This window comes from Epinephelus lanceolatus, chromosome 1, assembly GCF_041903045.1.
Source record: "Epinephelus lanceolatus isolate andai-2023 chromosome 1, ASM4190304v1, whole genome shotgun sequence".
Lineage (NCBI taxonomy): Eukaryota > Metazoa > Chordata > Actinopteri > Perciformes > Serranidae > Epinephelus > Epinephelus lanceolatus.
Genome location: NC_135734.1, coordinates 21,088,781 through 21,105,065, shown reverse-complemented (window position 1 = coordinate 21,105,065; position 16,285 = coordinate 21,088,781). Strand labels below are relative to the sequence as shown.

The following is a 16,285-nucleotide window of genomic DNA, read 5'->3' as shown; positions in this document are numbered from 1 at the left end:
TACATTCAAGAACAGATCCAGAGAGACCGGGGCTGTTACATTGTCACAAACTCTAGATTAGAGATGTAACTTTCAAAATGAACACCCTTGTCCCCAAAATTGTCCCAAACTGCTAGCCGTTAACTAACCCTGCATAATACTCTGGCATTACTACTGGGGCGCAACTACGTTGTGGCAGTTGCACTGCTCATGACCCAAGGAACCTCAGTGTGGAGTGTAAAGTTGTTTGGACGAGCAGTTCTTGAGAAAGCTGCGAGCTGCAGTAACAGGTCTGTTAACCTGTACCGAACAGGCATGTTCAGTGTTTCCCATTAATTAACGAAACTATGGCGACCCGCCATAGTTTAATTTGACCCGCCATAGTTTCTAAATAAAAGATTTAGGCTGCCGAAAGTATTGACTTCTCATGATATAAATAATATCTCGAACGCCATAGCGTTTTGTGCCGATGTGCTCAGGCTGTCAGATCCAGCGCTCGACAGTGCGAGCGTTTCACTCAACTAAAAATACGTGTGTGCGAACTGTAAAAAATATTTAGGGGCACATGTGTGCATAAAAAAAAATCAGCCGAAGCAGCCTATATTTTTGTCAATAAAAATATATGACAATCTAACCGCAAATGTTGGAGGAACTCCAGCCGCCTTCCCTCTTCCCTCTTCCCCATGTGACACGGTTATGGGCGGTTTTCCAAGCCACTGTCGGCACAATGAATATAAGTCCCACTGTCGGCTGGGTGGAAATAAGTCAAAGGGCTCTAGTTTCCTGGCGCAGCACAGGGTGGCGAACCCCGCGCAGAGCTAGTTTCGAGCAGCGCAACCCGAGGCGCGCTCAGTTTGGTAGTTTGGCAGACCGAGGTGCACTGAGATGGGTGTGGTGGCGCAGCAGGGGGAGGTGTCGACAGATCCAGCTTGGCGCAGTGACAGTTTCGTGCCAAAAGGCTTCACCGAAGGTGCGCTAAAAGCTCGCCATCTGAAACCAGGTCTACTGTCAGCGCAGGGGGAGCGCAGCCGGTGTAAGCCGAAGTTTGGCTGACCGGCGGACAGTGCGCACACGTCACCAAAACCTCACAGGCAGGTTTCCAGAATGTCAGGCACATTAACGATGCAATAAATAGCCACAAAACCACTATTCAATGCAACTACCTGCAATCAGCACATAAATGTATCTCTATATCGACTGTCCCGTCACATCTGATGTCAGATCAAAGGGGATTGGCACCGTTTGGCACGTTTGGCACGCATAATGGAAACCCAACCTGATCTGATTAGCACAACTGCAAACTAATGAGTTCACATCCCTCTCAGCCAACCACAAACAGCCACAGCATCAGATAGGGAGTATATATTCAGCATCTGTCATCTTAGAAAAGTCAAAAGAAAAGAAACAGAGTGAGACTGCGAGAGAGAAAGAGAGAGAGCGCGCGCGCACGAGAGAAACGCATCATTGATTTACAATTGTGGTGACCTTCTCCCAGGCTACCTTTGCATCATCAGCCCGTGGAGGTCTGCTCGCAGTTCCGTATATTCGGACACTGCGAGCAGACCTCCCGGACCAAAACATCAGTTTCCTCCTGGGAGAAGTTTGGCCGTCTGACGCTGCTGCTCTCTTCTGCCATGGCGAATTGAGTAAACTCTCATTACGCCTTCGTGCGGCACATTTAAGGGCGAGGAGAGGGGCTCATTTGATTGGTGTGATGTGTGTAAAACCCACTCCACGCCTTCTCTCCTCCCTCTTTCTGACTTGCGCAGGTAGGAGGGACGGAGGTGGGACAGACGAGTAGCTGCGCCAGCGTACACGGTGTGCCAAACTTGCAAAATCCGCCTGGCCGCACCCAGTTGGCGAAGCGCAGGTGCACTGCGCCCCCGCATCGCCCGGTCTGCAAAACTAGAGCCCAAAGTGTGGAGAAGAGGGACCAGGAAAAGCAGCGGACCTCCGGGGAAGCCTGCTCCGTTCTCCCCGCAGTTAGGGACCGTTCGCCATGGTACTGCTGCTGGGCAGGGTGGCAATAAGTCCTGCAGAGTTACAGAGGACCTGGAGAATGTTTTAGGATAGTAATAACATTATATAAGATAATCATATTACAAAGATAATATAAGATAATAACATTAAAGACAAAATGAAATTGCAATAATTTTTCAAAACTTGATTATTTTACCTTTCTGTACATTTTGTATACAAATTCATTTCAATTTCAATTTACAATGTTCAAAATTTTCTTCCGGGGGTTTCCCAAAATCCTGTGGGAAACACTGATGTTGTAAATGGGCACTGCACTAGTTTATATCAATGAGGGTAGACAAAATATCAGAAATGCCTCTTAGTATAAAGCAATACAGTAAAACTGCATAGACTAAACCCTCCTTAATGATCATAAAGTTGAAACAACACGTCTCAAAAACAATTTCAAGTCACACTAAACATCATAACCTCCATCCATGTATTTAATGAAATGTTTATTACAGGGTTGTTGTGTTGGACTTCATCTGTTTTATGCAAGACGTGCACTGCAGCGTATCTGTTAGCCTAAATTGTGACGTTTAAAAGCTACTACCAATGTAAAATTTGAAAAAAAAAATAGCAAAGAGGAAGCTAAATTTTGTCCACAGATTTAACACTTCATTCTTGATGTTTCTGGGAATTTCTCACCACCGCCCACTATTAGCTGATTATTTTCCAGCTGCGAGATCCTCCTCTATTTCATATGCATGTTGCATTGTGGAACAAAAGTGTCCATCAAATCCAAACTAAGACGTCAAGTATATTTAGTATGCATACCAACTTCTTTGAGTCTTCTTAGTTTCCCTGTGCATTCCTGCTGAGACCTAATACAAAGTATGGATTTGGGATGCATTTAAGGGGTATCTGAAAGAGAAAGGCACATCACATGACCTTTGACCCTCCTCCCTTTTTGCATTTTCTCACCGCTGTTCCCCAACCCCCTCCTTTGACCATAGAGCATAACAAAAGAATCCTGCACATGGAGAGTTTCCTTTTCTTTTAACGTGTGCATGCACAGATGTGTACCAGTTGGTCAGTTTGACTCAGCATAATCAGTTTTTTGTCCTAAAACCTGTCATCTCCATCTTTTGGGATTCTTCCATAGTTGGCTCACTCGCTCTGACACTGCAGTGGGTTTGTATTACTATCCCTTGTATAGCCTTTATCTACCAGTTGTAACACTTTTAATACTGTAGAAATTGTGCAGAACTGTTGAGTCTGTCATGTAAATTTATACAGCTCCAGCGTTATTCCACTCCATGCCTTCCTGCCCTCTTGTCACAGATCTCAGCTCTTGTCTATTCCACCTTCAGGCTTCTTCCCCTGACTCCTGTCCCCCTCACATGCTGGTCAAGGATGAGTTGTCTGGAACTTGTTAAACACCCAGAGCATGTGTACGAGTTTGTGTGTGTAAGGATATCAGCGTCTGGGGAAGCACAAAAAAAAACGAGGTGTGGGGAGAGAAAAAGAGGAGTTGGGATCTGCGAGAACAAGAAAGAATGAGGTGAACAGCCAAGAGGAGGGGAGGGAGAGAGAGAGAGAGAGAGAGAGAGAGCGAGAAGGGGGAGGTGGGCGGGTGCATGTGGGTGCCTGCGAGACGGGAGACAGCGGGGCTCAGTCAGTGAGAGAGAGAGAGAGACAGAAGCCCAACATTGGTGTGTGTGTGTGTGTGAGAGTATGAGACGGAGCGCATTATAAGCCAATGTGTGGATGCTGCTTAGCTTAGCTGCCATTAGCTTAGCATCACAAAGCCAAAGCTGGACAGAGGACAGACGCATGGGAGAAGGAAGGAGAGGGTGGAAAGGAGAAGGGAATGTGAATCTGCACTGGTTTTTCTTCCACTCATCTACACCTGATTGGATTTTTTATTTTTTTCCTATGCTCCCTCTGTCTCCTGTCGACGTGGTGTTGTTCTGTGGACTGTAAGGGGAAAGAGAAGAAGCCCCCCTCACACAGGCTCCCCAACTGAGGTATTTTGTTTTGTTTCATTTTGAGAAGGGACGCTGAGGGCTGCTGTGATTTAATGGTTTGAGGGGGTTGGGATGGAGAGAGATGGAGAGGCAGGCGGTGAGGATGGCTGTGCATCAGGCGGAAGACATCAGGAGCAGAGCGAGGGAGACGAGGCACATCGCTGGCTGGCAGTAATGGAGGCTGATGTGTTGTGGTCAAACGGAAGCTGTGTGTGTCTGTCTGTGTCTGTCTGTCTCAGGTATGCGTGGCGTCTGTGTGTGTTTTGTCTGTGCCCCGGTTTGATGCCCGTGTGTGTGTGTGTGTGTGTGCAAAGTGTCACTTCCCGGGTGTGTGTATGTACAGTATGTGTGTTTGTGGTGGAAGCGCTCCAGCTCTGCGATGGCTGTATTAAGGCTGTGTGATCTGTTGACATGCTTGATCATATTGGAAGCCATTACCTCCAGCAGCAAACTGCTGCCTGTCTGTTTGTCTGTCTGGAGCTTCCAGGATGCTAAGATTAGCTTCTGCCTCTCCTTCATCCTCCCTCTTTCTTTCTTCCTCTCCCTCTCGATCCATCTCGTGTCTGGATGACCCCCCCCCCCCCCCATCTCTATCCCTCCATCCCTACTCCCTCCCCGCCCCTCTAAATGTATCGCTTTAAAGCCCCTCTTTTCCATTTCCATGTTGCTGTAGGTAGCTTGCCCATGGTGCTTTTTTCTGGGTGGAATAAGAAAGACAAAGGCCGGCTCTGTGTGTGTGCGGGGGGGGGCATTTTCAGGCAGGTTTCTGGCTGATTTAGCTTCACACTGCAATACTGGCCCTTCAGGTTTTTTGTTTCTTATTCTAATCTCTCCCCCTCTTCCCTTCCCCCGGCCCTCAGACCTCTGTATGGGAATCATTTAGAGCTGAAAGCATTGGTTATGAAGGGGAAAAAATGGAGCACGTCACAGGTCCAGAGAAAGGCCTGTTTTGATCTCATTGTGGTGTGTGTGTGTGTGTGTGTGTGTGTGTGTGTGTGTGTGAGCCGTCTCTTCATTGCGAGCCTCTTTCTGCCAGCCGGAACAGTGAAAACACCCCCCCCCCCCCCCCCCCCCCAAACACAAAACACTCCATACCAAATGAAAGGAATCCGTTCCTATCGTTGAAAAACCATCTCTAAAACTGCACCCCTTCAACATCTAATTCCCCGCCACAATCACATGGGGAGGACTGAGATTTTTGGGGGGCTTGAAGAATCAGGTGGGATGGCTGGGGTGTCCGTGAGACTATATGATAGACTGTAACACCTCCTCCTCCGCCACACTACTAAAACGCAAAAATTTAAAAAAAAAAAAAAAAAAAAAAAAAAAGGCAGAATGTAGCTAGAAATGTGAAGACTGGAAAATGCTGGTATCTGCGGCCTGTGCTTTTGGTTGGATTAACCCTTTACTGGGACAGATGGCTCCATCCCCCTGCCGAGCTGACAAACCCCAGTCAGCTCGTCACCCCTCCTGCATGTGTGAGTGTGTGTCTGTGTGTGTATTTCACCAAAAAAAAAGCACTGGCAGACAAGCTGTGGCGAAGATGGTGGATGGATCTGTTTTGGTTTTGGAATATGACGGCAGTCTGCTAGCCCTCCCCTTGTGTGTGTGTGTATGTGTGTGTGTGTGCACGTGCATACAGTCGCGTGTGTCTTGAAAATTATCCATGAAGACATGCCTCAGTATCTTCTTGGAAAATGTGGACTAGCTGGCTAGCTTGACACCAGAGCATGTTTATTGTGGAGATTTAGAGGAATGCTTCTGTAATAGCTTCTGCACAACAGTTGGGTCTGTAAATGTTGCCAGATTTTTCAAGGCAGGGCCATCATCCATGGTTTGTATCTGTTAACATCCACCAGCTACATACAATATTCTTTATATGGCCACTTATTTCAGTGAGGCAGATGCTACAGTAAACCCAGTGTACCCAGCCAAATACAGTCAGTTTGACAAGCTGTGTCTGCCAGATTGCAGAAGAAAAATTAGATGTGATTGTGTGGTATTCACCTACATGCTTAAAGTGTGTTGCCTCCATTAATGTCCTCCTGCGTTTACCCTGACAGCCATAAGCAGAAAACCATGCAGAGTAAACATATTTATGTATAATTTACTGAGAAACTGTGGCACATTGTGATTTTGCACAGCTCTGTGGCGTGCTCTCTGTGTAGAAAATATAATAGATGGCATACATGCAACGAGTTTGACTTGGAAGTGAAATGACTGGACTCTTTGAAAGACATACAGCGGGCTAATTCAATCCACTACTAGGTCTGCCTTTAATGTAACACAGTCATCACATTTCATTTCAAAGCAGCATGATTCAGTGCACGGGGCAATTTCGTTTTCACTTAATACAGGCAAGACTAAGGGAAAGAATTTGCTCGCTATACGTCGAGGCACCCATCTTTATTAGAGATGGAGCCAGCGCTGTTAGCCTGCATATCACATTGGCCCACTGCTTCACCCCTTCGCTCCACTTTCTCACGTGAGACGTGCACAGACTACGGACAGTAGGGAAATGAGGGATGCAGACGTCGTGCCTCAGTTATAGTGAAGCAGAATAAGCCAGACTGTAACCTTTTTTTGACTTCTTTGACTGATTTCTGATTTCCTTAAAAACAATGTACAGACTCATACAAAAGAAATCCCTCTTAATCAACACTTATAACCAATTTGCAGTGTGTGGTGTTGGATTCATCTGCAGAGACTCTGCCTCTGCCTGTATTTTCTTACTTTATTTTTATTTTGCCATGGTCGGGACGTTAATGGGCACAGTCAACAGGTGAGGTCGGGACTTCATAAAACACTAGTGACCAGCTGACACACTGTGAGCAGCAGGCATCCAAGAGGACGCTACGAGAATTGCTACGAGAATTACGAGAACTGCAGACACAGCGCCAAAAAAATGTAAATATAGCAAACTTGAGTGAATCTAGTGTTTGCTTTGTGCTTTCCTTTTTGCTGGGGACATTGTTTACTAACCAACACAGTTCCTGCTTAGTATACCTTTTAAAGGGGAAAGGTCTGTTTACAGGAGTGTGGAGTGAGAAAGAAGTGACCTTACCAGACCTCTGTGGCCTGCTCCTCATCTCTGTTTGAGCTCCAGGCTACATTAGCACAACACACCTGAATCTCCAACCAAACTGTTTCCAGGAGCAATGAATGGAATAAAGAAGATGATATTTCTAGTTCTTTGATCCATTGATCCATCATGAGTTCATCATGACAATGTTACAAGGCGCAGTGTCCAAAGGACATTTTCCCCACTGGTCCACTTGGCCAGTAGATCAGAGTCTTACTGGCTCTCTGTATATTTTCATTGGCCTGCCACTCAAAAAACCCTTAATTTCCCTTAATTTTGGTGATTTTTATATATGATTTTATTTTATACATAATATGTACAGAAGTCAAATTCCCTTTTAGCTTTGTTTTTCCTTTCATTATTGATACACAATGTTAAAATAGAAAACTATACCAAACATACCACAGTCGCTGTTTTCCACTCAGGAGTATTGTTGGAAGTGGAAAGCCCTTTTAAGTTTCTGTTGCTGACATTTTCTTGAGGACTAGTAAAAGGCTAAGGCGGGCAAAGAGTGCATCCCATCCTGCATTTTGCCTTCCCCACGTATATTTCAGTGAATCGTGATGCATTTCATCGGTCACGTGTCTTGAAAACGATGAGATCTCCTACAACATACACATTGCAGACCCTGATTGGCTGTTACTTGGCCCAGGCCATCAGCCCATTGGTTATGTCGGACCCTGATAAGAGCGCATTGTTACTTAGATCATAATCAATGTGGCATTTAAGGGTTTATTCAGGTGATCAGTGGTTGATAGGACATAATAATATTCACAGTAGTGTACAGTATATTCAGTGTTTTCTTATTAGTAACTCCCCCAAAACATTTGATTCCTCTTTAACTATGTAGAATACCAAAGAATCCTCATTATTCTTCACATCTGGATTTTAGTATCGCTGGTCACTTAAATGAGTGTGGCAGCCAAGAGGAATGAAGCAGCAGTTATTTTGTGTACTTCTGGATTACATGACATCATCAACATCATCGGCAAAATGGAGTTTGGGCTTTTTGGAATGGACTGAGTCGGCGGCTTGAGAAAAACCACAGTTGTCCTCCAGTCAAACCCCAAAGCAGAAACAGTTTTGCCCGGCCACACAGGCAGCCGTCACATCTGCCAAGCGTACTGGAGACAGAGTAAAAACACAAATGAGCAGATCAGAGGCTGGGTGGAGGAGTCTGTGGTATTAACTTCCTTAATATTCTTTGTATGAAAGACGAGAGGAGATGAATAGTGGCTTAAAGATTAAAAGGGAGAGTTGCTGGTGTTACGGATTTGAAGGACTGGAACAAATGAGAGGAGCACTGACAGAGGGAACAAAGAAAACATGGACAGAGAGGAAGGAGTGGAGAAGGGAAGGAGAGATGGAGGGGAGGGAGCACCACAAGTTGCCTGTGCCATCCACTGGGTCATGCTCATGAAAATTTTAATCAAGCTTTGCAGATAACAGCTTCTCCTCTAACCTAGCACATACATTTAACTCTGTGTTTGTCAATGATTCATGCGTTATATCCATTGTAGAAAAAAAATCAAAAAACCCCCCAAAACACTGTCAGAGTTTGTGAGTGCTGCCATTGTTCCCATGTCAGTCGCAAACTGCTTAAAATGCACTCTTTCAAATAAATCCTGTCCTGACTGACCTGAATGGCAGCACACAAGCCGAGTAAGAATAGCTGAGCCTATTAATAGAACAATTATGATAATGAATCATTGCCAAACACATTTATGATGGCCTACTTTTCACTCATGGCAGTGATCAGTTCACCGCGGTGAATACATTGAAGCAAATAATCTTTTTTTTCCCCACTTGATTTGTTTACGTGCTATTTTTAACCCTGCATTTCAAATTGCCCAAGAAATGAATCGACAATGATCTGATTTATAGGCGTTTTCCACCTTACCGTGCACGTCGTTTCTCTGAACCCTCTGACTTTTGAAGACAATTTGTATCTAGGTCATACTGAAGTCTGTGTATCTGTTGGTGTAGTGTGGGCATACTCTGAAGGCCTGCCTCAAATGGAAAGATGGATTGTGATGGAAAAGACTTACTTGGTGTTGGAGATACTGTGAAGTTTTCAGTCCAGAGTCAAAATATGTGTCTTTTGCATCTCATTGTGATTAAAATGATCAGAATCTTACACTTAAACTGAATTATCTTAGTCCTCTTAGCACATGTAGACATGTTTTTATAAAACAGAGCTTTCAGGTACATCCTTAATGTCACTGTTTGGGAAGGTGTGTTTTCTTGAGAGCCTGACTAACTCGTTTTGTCAAATCACCTGACTTCCTTATGTCAGGTAATTCAAGGTTTAACTGGCTGGGCTGCAGGGCAAAAAGTACCTTATCTTAAGTGGTTCATGATGAGGAATAAAGTGTAATCTGCTGCAATGATCAGATTCAATAACAGTCATTTTTGACTCTAGAAGTTTTAAGACTACTTGTAACCTGTCATAAACATCATTATGCTGGATAGACGCTGCAAAACTGTGCTAATCCATGCACAGAAATAGCTGCAGTGTGCTCAGAATTGCAAAACATAACCTTACAGTGTGAAATCCAGGGTATGTGTGCATTAACCCAATTGGTCTTGCTTTTCTAACTGATGATGCGGTTATGTCATCAGCAGCAGCACACCACATGTGTGAGGCGGTCAGAGTGAGTGGTGCAGAGTAGGTGAGCATTGATCACTGTCAGTTTCAGGCAAAGAGGTTTTCCAGAGGAATCTAAGCTGGTTATAAACAGACCTCTGAACCATTTTATCCTCAGGTTTACTTTGGATCCTTGGTATGGTTATTAAAAGCAATCATTGTGCCCAAGCTCTCAGACACTGTTTGTGTTTTCTTAATATCTCAGTATGGATCCTCTTTTCAATTCAGGATTTAACCATTAACATGGCCGCAAAATATTTACTCTGTGACCACCAAAAATCCCCTGTAGGTAGCCCCTTTGTGGCCCCCATCAGGCCGCTCATGAGAATGACACTGTGTTTCTCAATGAGATTACATGTCTAAAAAAAGGTTAAAACAAAAACAAATCCCTGTACTGCACGCCTCCAGTTCCACAAACATCCCGATTCATTCACACCTTTTAGGTCAACATCCTATATAAACAGAAAAACAGTACTCGTCACCAGTGTTTCGGTTTAACAAGTGACCGTGTAACCTGGTGACTCCTAGCCGAATGTGTCATGATGCTCGTAGTGATGGCGGCTGTTGAAAACACAAACAGAACATGGAAATTGATAGTAAATGAACCTGCAATGGCATAGTGCCTTGGTAGTCTCAGCCACTCAAAGGGCTCTCACATTATCGCATTCACCCATTCACAAAAGGTGCCACCTGTTACTCCGTCAACCATTACACACGCTTATCTCATTGGGAGCAATTTAGGGTTATGGTGTCTTGTCCAAGGACACCTCTGCATGCGGACTGGAGGAGCCAGAGACTGACTCGCCTATCTTCGGATCAGTGGTCAATATACTCAACAACAGCTGCCCCCGTAGGTGTCGTTGTAAAAGCCTTCAATTAAACTTTAATAAATTATTGAATGAATTGATTTATGAGTGTGCTGCGGCCTATCCCAGCTGACATTAGGCGAGAGGCAGGGTATACCTTGGACAGGTCACCAGACTATCACAGGGCTGACACATAGAGACAGACAACCGTTCATGCTCACTTTCACACCTACAGCCCATTTAGAGTCACCAATTAACCTGCATGTCTTTGGACTGTGGGAGGATGCTGGAGTACCTGGAGAAAACCCACGTTGACATGGGGGAGAAAATGCAAAGCCCTGGGTTCGAACCAGGAACCGTCTTGCTGTGAGGCGACAATGCTAACCACTGCACTACTGTGCTATCATTTTAATCAATTTGAAGAAGTACACACGTGTTAATTTATCTATTCCATGGCAACCATTTACGCAAGTTATACTACAAGCAGCCACGGACACATTCGGCTGAAAGTCACCACTTGACACGGTCACTTGTTAAACCAAAACAGCGGCTAGCTACAGATATGTTTGGGCTACTGAAGTATAGGTTTACTAAGCCTACTAAAACTACTAAAGCAATCCTTACAGAAGAACCAGAAACACAAAAGGCAGACCATGGGCGGTCGCTGTGGCTCAGTAAGTAGAGCAGATCGTCCAGTAATCGATCCCTGGCTCCTTCTGTCTGCATGTCGAAGTATCTTTGGGGAATATACTGAACCCCTAATTGCTCCTCGCCTGGTGTGAGTGTGTTTAAACTGAGTAGCAGTATGTATGGTCCTGTGGTAGCCTCGGCCATCAGTGTGTGAACGAATGGGTGAATGTGACTCTGTAGTGTAAAAATGCTTTAAGTGGTTGGAAGACTAGGAAGGCACTATACAAGTGCCAGTCCATTTACCATTTATTGTGGTAAATGAAAAAATTGGACAGCAACCAAACAGTTGGAAGTATGTATTATAGGCTTCTCATGCTTTTTGTGTTGTTTTAATGCAGACAGGAAGAGCGTGGGTGAGTCATGTGGGGGCCAAAAAAGATTGAGACTGAGAGCCGTAAGGAGACTGTGAGAATATGTACCATATGTTTACAAAAAACTTGAGTTATCAATTTAAAAAACATATTTTGTTCTATTCATGCATTAAACTGCCTCTGTTGTTTTTGCATTCACATTTGGGCCACCAAAAATGTACTTTAGCCACCAAATTTCAGGTGCTTTTTGACCCGTGGGACTAGTGTTTGAAAATATTAGTGTAATAATATTATCCCCTTCGAGGCCTCATCCAAGTTTTGTAGACATATCTGTCTGCATTTTCTCTGCTCATGCATATTGACCAAATTTAGTTTTGGGTGGAGCAATTTTTCAGTGATACACCTCCCATAGTCTTCAAGCCTTGGGGTCAGAGCAAGGTCCTCCTTCTTGTTTGCCTAGCAAACAAAAAGTAGAAAAAAAAAAACTTTATACCATGGATATTTTGCGGCTACAGCTGGCTAATGTGGAGCTAGTTTTCGCTGTCTGAACATTGACACTCAAGGATATTTGGACACATTCACTTGGATCTCTATTTTATTTGGTACAACCAGCTTATATGTTCCCTCTTTCTTTTCTAAAGCTTTGTGGATGTTTCGGAGTGCACAAAAAGAGAAAGAAACGTGGCACTAATATGAAAGAAGTATTTCAGTCTGGTTCGCTTGCGTCTTTCAAACTAAAAAAATCGGTGAGATTTAAGCAAGATGAAGAAAGACTTATAAAAACTGTCGAACTACGCCACCAAACTGGATACGATGATGAGCTCAAGCAAGACAGCTTCTCACCTCCAAGCTCGAATCCCAAAGTCGTCCAAGGAGTCAAGCCCGACATTGTCCTTGTGGAGGGAATTCAATGTAGGTCACAGCTAAAATGCAAGGCCAGGCCTGGGGGATATGCAGGCCCAGGGTGCTCTATTGCTCTGGGGGAACGCAAGCGTAGGAAATAAACAGATTTTTCACACATGGTTATTTTTAGAAGCTGGGTTGTGGCTGTGTGCATGCCTGTACAGCCTCCTTTTGCGTTTTTCATGTGTTTTGATGCCGTTGCGTTAAAAAAAGATAGCTAATTTTAATACCATGTGTTTTCCTCTGTCATTTAAACTCAGTTGTTGCCAAGCTGAGCACATTTTCCTCTCGCCTGCTAGCATTTCTGTTCTGTCCTCCTCCAGACAAATCTAGCACGCTTGAAGTGATCATAATTTACCTCTCAAGCTTACAGCGTGTTGTGGAAGATGTTTCAGTGATGCATAATTGAATAATGTAGTCATTTTGGTCTTTCATATAATGTCATTGTACTCTCAAATCTAATCTTAGTGTCATCCTCTGCCCTCACAAATGTCAGCAACCTTAGTCTGAGTCTATCCTGCCACTAGAAGGGCAGATGCTCCCTTAAAATAGTCTGACATCAATTAAATATAGATGAGGTGCTTGGATTTGTCTGCCAGTGAGTGTTAGTTGTGCTTAGAGAGAGAAGGGGTGAAGATCTTCCATATATTAAGTGCATTAGAGCAATCCGTTTTGTTTTACAGTGTTAAAAACATGGGGTATATGTCAGGATTTGCATGTGGGTGGTTTGCAAGACATACAAACACTTTTATGTCTAATTCATTCCCATAAAGGTAGAGTAAGAGCCTCACTACTGTTCTGCATAGGGTAGAGAGGTGACCCATTGATACAATACACAGTGAAAGAAGGAAATTGATGTCTGGGCTGTATGTAAAGTCTTAGGCGGAGGATTTCTAGGAGAGCTAGTGATAGATAAGGGTGGGCAATATGGCCAAAATCCTCTATCACAGTATGTGTTACTTTATATCATGGTAATATCACAATGGGGTAATTGTTCTGTTTATGTAGTTAAGAAATGGTTTAACATAGCCAGATTGTACTTCATCACATTTGATTATTTTCTTTCTACATTTGATTATTTGATTATTTAGACCTTCCATACAAACAGAAAAACTTCATGAGACAATACAGGGACAAAAGTATAAGGGGGGCAGTTGCAACACAGACCTTTTCTTTGGTAATTAAAAATCTTGAACTTACCTGGAGGTCCACAGGAGGTACCTCCTACTCTTGAGTACACAGCGAAAAATCAGCCCGATCGTTTCAGTTTTGTCAGTTACAGTAGATTTTCACTCATTAAGTCAAAAAAGAAAGGTATTTTGGTTTGTTAAAAATGGTAAATGTATATCATATGTTAGATCCATTCATAACTTAAGTGTCAGTGAAGGTTTAAATTGTCATGCTAGCTAGGGTGAAGTTGCTGGTTGGTTTGCTTGGACTGTCTCTGCTGTTAATGGAAAAGAGAGGAACGTGCATAATTTGGGGATTGAGTTCATGTGATGGGTAAGGATATGTGATGGTTTAAACATCTTATTCCAATCCAGTATTATTCATAAAAGAAAATGGTGATTATACACAAAGATTAGTTTGACACATTGGACCATTTTCATACAACTGCAACACTAAACATGATAAATTGATTTGAGAGTAACATAGTCATGTGTTTAGAGGACTAACTGAAGCATAGAAGTGTTTTATATGTCAGAAATATTAAATACGTTCTTGTTTTGTGGTAGATTTATCCAGCCGTTACTTTTGTCCATCACCTGTGTTTCTCTTGTCCCAGCAGAGAGGTGCAAAAGTAACAATATGCAGTGTCAGTTCCCAGTCTGATTACGTCTGACCCATGATCCAAAAGTTTTAAAAAAAGGGTGGGTCTTGGTTAACAACCTGTATGTTGTTGACAGTAAAAAACAGTTACTCTAAATAAATGTATCTCTTAGCAAAGAGGGAAATACTCAAGTTATACTTTCATCCCTGCTCTGGCCTAAAACAAAAATTCTTTCAAATGGAAGCTTTAAGGTTTCAATTGTTACAGGCTTCTGTATCTACGACTTCACTCTTCTTCTCGATGTCCACCCAAATCAAGTTATCTTCTGAGGCAGATTGTGAGATCACACGAGAATCCAGCCCTGATTTGCTACATAGCCCACCCAAAATAGCTCCCAAAGATTAAAATGATGTTACTAAATCTCTACTGGTGGACATTTCTACCATTGGATGGTTCATATTGTCATGTTGCCAAACACTATTTATAGATATTGATTTTTTTTAAATTATCTTTTATCTTGATAACTGACTGGAATAACTAGCAATTAACTATTGATGTTTGCATGTGGCATTCAATATGGCAACACAACCAAAAAAACAAGCCAAGATGCTATTGTCCTCATTGATGTTTTTGAACCAAAATATGAACCCTTAATGCCAAAGTTGAGTCGATTCTGTTGAGATGATGGGAAGGAGACAATTTGATATTGATCCTGTGTAAGCTGAGTGACAGTGTAGAGACACACAGGGAAAGGCCAAGGTCACAGCAAGGGTTGTGACCAGTTGCTGTCATGTATTGATTGTGGTTTGAAAGACATCACGGTGTAACTGGATGCTCTCTGTCGTTGATAAGCCCAGTCCAGAGAAGCTGTGTGGAGGGGATGACGTTTTTGATTGACAGTGCCAAGGTCACAGTGACACCAAAGTGGCCCCTATTAGGCTTTTGAAATGGTACAATAGTTTGGCAAGCATTTATACCTTTAAACAGAAACACTACATGTGTAATTCTGAAATACGTTCAATCTAATTAGTGTATTTCAAGGTGCATTAATCAAATTTTTGACCACTACGTGTCAGAAAACTCTGAAAACAACTCGCACAATCAAAGCCCTGAAATACAACCTATTTGCCAAGCGCTAATGGCTTAAGTGTTAGCAAACAGTTACCTCTTTGAAGACACAGGGTAACATGAGCATCCCACTGGAAACTTCTTTCTAGCTCAGCTATAAATGTAACTCTACTATTCACTTTGATTTAAGCTCTGGTTTATTCCACCTATGTGGCTATCTTGCGCTCTCAGGATATTTGACTAGCCTCACCAAGGGCTGATTTACTTTGGCTCTGTGCTGTTTCGTGCTGGACAGGTTGTGTACACTCTGCCTGCTTGATCTTGTTTTCTTGGAACATCTGAGTACAGTGAATGGAGAGCAACTTTACAGTCTAAATACTGACCAAATAAACAACAATGAGCTGCAGAGAGCTGCATGGTTGTGTGCTGATTTTCATTGGGATGATGAGTACTAGTAAACCTTTTCACAGCAAAAGAAGTTACTCGATTGAACATATTCATTGATAATATCACTGAATGGAGCTTTGAATGTGTGTGAATATGCACTAATGTCAGCCATATAAAGCAACATTATGCTTTGGACTTAAGTTCAGATAAATGGGAGTCAGTGTGGCCAAGAAATCCTTTCAGGACTGATAACCATTGCTCAAAATGAAACAGGGAGGAAGTAAGCTATACAAAGCTTCCCTTACAATCGGTGGTTACTTTTACAATTCAACAAAAGGGTAGTAGAGATACCAGTGAATGAGGGACAGATTGAACTAGACAGCACAGATTGTTCTCTTTCAGAACTTTTAGTTTTTCATTTCCAGTGATACTGGCTGAAAGATTAGATCTGCATACAGAAGCTTGCATCAGTAAAGAACCATAGAAAACCTATGCAAATGATTTACATCTACTATTAGATAAGAGCCTTTTTACAGTGAAACTGAGTCTTTTTTTTTTTTTCTTTAAAAAGAGACCGGTTAAAATCAACAGATATGTGTCATGTTAAAACATCAAGGATAAAAACAAGAAAAATGCTAAAAACATCAGTTAA

General features: G+C 42.9%; 1 protein-coding gene across 17 annotated transcripts in view; it reads left to right on the top strand.

Moving 5' to 3' along the window:
• The window catches only part of magi1b (membrane associated guanylate kinase, WW and PDZ domain containing 1b), a 172,378-nt gene that overhangs the window by 88,906 nt on the left and 67,187 nt on the right, over window positions 1-16,285 (top strand). For 2 of the 17 annotated variants that reach the window (XM_078167317.1, XM_078167310.1), the window contains exon 1: window positions 3,520-3,968. The exons of 13 other annotated variants lie outside the window; for them this stretch is intronic. The gene's annotated coding sequence lies outside the window, so the exon portion shown is untranslated. Of the gene's footprint in view, window positions 1-3,519; window positions 3,969-16,285 lie in introns of those variants that run through there. 2 more of the 17 variants (XM_078167305.1, XM_078167303.1) reach the window with 2 other exon arrangements.